Source organism: Elephantulus edwardii, unplaced genomic scaffold (assembly GCF_000299155.1).
Source record: "Elephantulus edwardii isolate Elephantulus edwardi_28Jun2011 unplaced genomic scaffold, EleEdw1.0 scaffold00069, whole genome shotgun sequence".
Taxonomy (NCBI): Eukaryota; Metazoa; Chordata; class Mammalia; order Macroscelidea; family Macroscelididae; genus Elephantulus; species Elephantulus edwardii.
In genome coordinates this window covers 11,226,779-11,231,938 of record NW_006399819.1, presented here as the reverse complement: position 1 = coordinate 11,231,938, position 5,160 = coordinate 11,226,779, and positions in this window count along the sequence as shown.

The following is a 5,160-nucleotide window of genomic DNA, read 5'->3' as shown; positions in this document are numbered from 1 at the left end:
AGCTCTGGTGGCCTGGTGGGTAAAGAGCTGGGCTGCAAACCCAAAAGCACATGGTTAGAATGACTATGACTCAGTGATCTCTGAACTTTGTTCTATCATGAGAGAACTTTATAGTCTCTGACAGATCTGATCCCCTTGTCCAAAGTCGTCTTCTGCATGACTCTCCACCATTCCAAGTATGATCTGCTAGTAGTGAAGTATCTGGTCAAATGCTATTTCTATTTCCAACTTTATGATAAAGTGCCAGATTACCTTCCATAGAGGTTGTACCGTTATACATTCCCACCAGCAGTGAACGAGAATTCCAATTTCTCCATATCTTTACAATGCTGCCCTACTGAACTTTGCTATTGTTGCTGGGGTAAGATGATACCTTTTTTTAAACTGCAGCTTTATTCACAATAGCAAAGAAATGGAAGCAACACAAATGCCCATCAAAAAATGAATCGATAGAAAAACTGTGATAAATCCACACAATGGAGTTATTACGTAGCACTGAAAAACAATGGACTTGTAAAACACTACACAAGATGGTTGAGTCCAGAAAAAACTATGCAAAGTGAAATGTTTCAGCCAAAAAAGGACAAATACTTTGGGAGGGACTGGAGAGAATTATGCTAAGTGAATTAACACAGTCTCATAAAGGAAAATACTGCATAAGACCATTATCGTAGAATGAGTGTGTGTGGGGGGGAAGGTTACATAATTTGATGTATGGAGGGGGGGGAAAGGGGAAAGTTCTGATATGAAAAACAATGTATACGTGCTTTGTAAATAAACTGGTATAAAACAAATTTTTAAAAGTTGGTGTAGAAAAAAAAATAAATAAGTGAAACTGGGGGGGGGGGTGTCAAACACTGCTTAAGACCAATTACAAAAATGGGGAGGGAACAGCAGGGAAAGACTGGATAGATAATTAACACTTCACTGGAATAGGGGAAGGGAAGGACTATTTGAATAGAAAGGATGATTAGACATTGGTATGATAATTGACAATCTGGAACAAGACATGTACAACAAAGTAAACTGGGGTAGACTGGAGGGAGGAAAATGAATGGATAAAAATCTTTTCCATAAACTTTCACTAAAATCACAATTTTAAAAAAGAAAAATATCAAAGGGCAGATTAGAAAAAGAAGAATGCTTAATGGAGAAGACACTTGTCTCTGAAAAATGCCAAGGAATCAAAGAATGCTATTTCTAGTTAAAGTGAAAGAGATCTTCTCCCAGGGAAGAATTATTATCTAGAATTTGGACATATGGTCATATAAACTGAAAAATGTCTGTTCTTTAAAGCAATCCATTACAACAACACTAAGAAATCACATTTTGTTTTTGTTGGGTTTGGTTGAATCAGAACTGACTCATCGCTGATCGTTTCAGAGGCAGTAAAGAGCAAGAGAAGAGACTGCCCATCTTTCTCCTGAGGATATGCTAGTGAATTCAAACCCTGAACGTTTAGGTTGGCAGCCTCATTAAGGCCTTTAGCTCACCACTAAGCCACCTCACTATTGTTTTTTTTATTAAATAAATACATAAATTTATTTAATGAACATTTACAGAGACTTTGGATTTCCATTCATTCATTGTTGCACTTTTCTCCCTGCCCACCCAGTTCACTCATTGAAAAGTAAAATTCCTTCACTGGTATATAAACCACCAGTCCGCCCCCACCCTCCACCCACCCCTCCCCTGGTACACTCCACTATGCAACCTTAATTCTGGACTCTTGTGATAACCATAATACCCTACCATATATTGCTTTTAAGCTGTTCTCTCCTCATTTGTTTCAATGTAGTATACATAATTTATCCAGTTTTTCTCAGTCTTATCCCCACCCAGATGTCAGTCTCATTCTACAACAATAGCACTATGCAGTTATTTGTCTTTTTGTGACTGAGATATTTCACTCAGCATAATGTCCTCCAGGGTCACCCTGAATAATATTGCATGAGTTCCTTGTTTTTCAATGCAGGTTAGTATTCCATTGTGTGAATATACCACCACTTCTACAGTTCTTTTTAAATGACCACCACCATTAATTATTCTGTAAATCTTACATCCGTAAGTGTCCTGAACCCTGAAATACAGTTTTGGTTTCTTGGTGCCTCTAAGTATTAAACTCAACTGTCTCTCATCTCATTACCATTCAGTTAGAAACCAACTCACAGCTGACCCACCAGAGGACTTCAGAAGCTGTAGATCACATGGGATAAGACTGTCCATCTTTCTTTCACAAAGCTTTCACAGAAGTGTCACCTTTGAATTAGCAGCAAGTTCCTTAACCTCTAGGCAACCAGGGACACAAATTGCACTGTTAGGTACTGTCTAGTTGAGGACACCTCACAGCAACCCTGCCCTATCCTCATTATCACACACTAAAAGCCACTGCTAAAGTCACCATGTCATTTTATTTCACTGAGATTGTTCTCCTTTACTGACCCTTCATCTATCTAAGCATGGTATTCCTTTCCAAGAATAGCTTTACTTAGAGTATTTCCAAAGTATGAGAGATGAAGATTCACCAAATTTGCTTCCAGGATGAACACTGCCTATAATATACTTAGCAAGTAAGAGTCACCAAACATAGTATACTTATGATTGTGTAAAATTTTATTTGAAATGTTAACCAGTAAGATCCGTATTTATTCCCATTCAAAAAAAAAGGTGATCCAACAGAGTGTGTAAATTACTGAACAGTATCTCTAATATCACATGTAAGCAAGATCCTGCAGAAGATTATCTAAAAAAGACTGAAATAGTACATCAACAGAGAACTGCCAGATGTACAAGATGGATTTAGAAGAGACCATGACACTAGGGACATCACTGCCAATGTTAGACGGATCTTAACCAAAAGCATAGAGTATCAGAGCAATGTCTATCTGTGTCATTGACTATGCAAAGGCATTTGACTGTGTTGATCGGAACAAATTGTGCCTAATATTGAGAAAAATGGGAATCCCAAAACACTTAATTGTCCTCATGTAAAACCTGTACTTAGACCAGGAAGCAGCTGTCAGAACAGAGCAAGAAAACACTGCAGGATTCAAAATCAGCAAAGGAGTGTATCAAGGATGTGTCTTATCTCCGTATCTTTTCAATCTATGTGAGGAAGAGATCATCTGGGAGTCTGAACTTTATGAGGAGGAATGTAGCATCAAGATTGGAGGAAGATTCATCAACAACCTCCATTATGTAGATGACACAATCCAATCTTCCTTGCCAAAACTGAGGAGGACCTGAGGTGCTTGCTGAAGAATATGGATTGAAACTCAACATCAAGAAAACAAAGATTCTCACCAGTGCGCTTATTGAAAGTTGTTCGTTTCAGCTTGCTTAGTTCCACAATCAACACTCTTGAGCACCAGCAGTCAGGAAATCAAAGAACAAACTGCTTTAGGGAAATGTGTTGTCAGTGTCCTCTCTAGAGTACTGAAGAACAATGATGTCAGTCTATAAACTAAAGTACATCTGATCTAGGCCATGATCTTCGCAAGTACTTGCTAGGCTTCAGAAAATGAACAAAGACAAAGGATGACAGAAAAAGAATTGATGCCTTTGAGTTGTGGTGCTAGAAAAGAGTACTGAACATATCATGGACTTCCAACAAAACAAACAAGCCTGTCCTAGAGCGGTTGAAACCAAGATGCTTCCCGGAGGTAATGGTTTTGAAGCTCTGTCTCACACATTCTGGGCATGCTGAGAAGGCCAAAATGCTTGGAAGGGTAGAGGGGACAGCACAAGAGAGGAAGACCTTGGATGAGATGGCTTAACACAGTAGCTGGGGTAAATGGGGTAGGTATATTGGAGACAGTGAAATTGGCTCAGGATAGAGTAGGATTCAGACTCACAGCCAACTTGTGCATGTAACAAGAGCTGCCTCACAGTAAATTACACACAAAAAGAAAATGTATAAAACAACAAAATATGAAATCTAGATGAGTAAATTTAGACAATGCTATTTTCTTTTTTGTGACAATACTCTTTTTAGTGACAAAGTCAGTCACTTCCATTTTCGATTGCTCTGGTGTTCAAAACACATTTACTGGCAGGCTCTGGTGGCCTAGTGGCAAGAAGCTGCACTGCAATCGCAGAGATGACGGTTCAAATCCACCAGATGCTCTGCTGAAGAAGGAGGGACAATCTCCTCCTGTACCAGTCAGATTTGATTTGACGGTACAAACACACAAAAATAATAAAACTTTAAAAAATTAAAAAAACAAACAAACCCCACATTTACTTAAGTAAACATAGCCCTTGAATATAAAATCTGGAACAAAATTCAAATGAAACTGTACAATGTGATAAAAATAACTCATTAAAAAACAATCTATTCTATGATGCTGGAACAAGAAGAATACACACAGAGACAAATGATCTTGATAATAGTGACTCAAACTCGAAAAGTAGGGTTTTAGCGCTCAGGTTCAAATCCCAAGCACTGCATTTAGTTACTATCTGTATAACACTGAGACAAATACTTAATTTTCTACTTCAATTGCTCTTCTGCAAAATTAAGATAACCTCTCTTACTGTCTGATGCACTGGGCCCTTTATTGTATTAAAAAAAAAAATTAAGTAACCTCTCAATAAAGATAACTTCTCAAAAATAACCTTGGTGAGCTCTCGTGGCCTAGTGGCAAGAGGCTGCACTGCAATCCCAGAGGTGAGCAGTTTGAATCCACCAGATATTCTGCTTGAGAATAAGGGACAATCTTCTCCTGTACTGGTTAGATCCGATTTGACGGTACACACACACAAATAGTAAAAAAATAATTAAAAAAAAAACTCAAAAGGTTACTGTGAGGATTAAGTCATAATACAGTATACTGAAAGTAACATTACAATTCAGTTAAAACTAAAAATGAAGATGCAGTAACTGTCCTTTATAAGGTTACTGGTGAAATCAGGAGTAATAAGTATATTGTTTTGCATGTTCCTAGCACACAGCAATGTTCAAAAAAATAATTACAATAAAACTTTCAGTAACTTTTAAAAAATCAAGTTTTATTTCATAATCTTCAACAGGCATTTGAACTAGCTGAGAATCTGATTAAATGAGATTGTAAGATTTAGAAAGTCTGGATGGAGCCTAAATTTGAATTTATAGTTAACTCCCAAATAGATGCCAAAGAATCAGATTTTTTAAGTTACTAG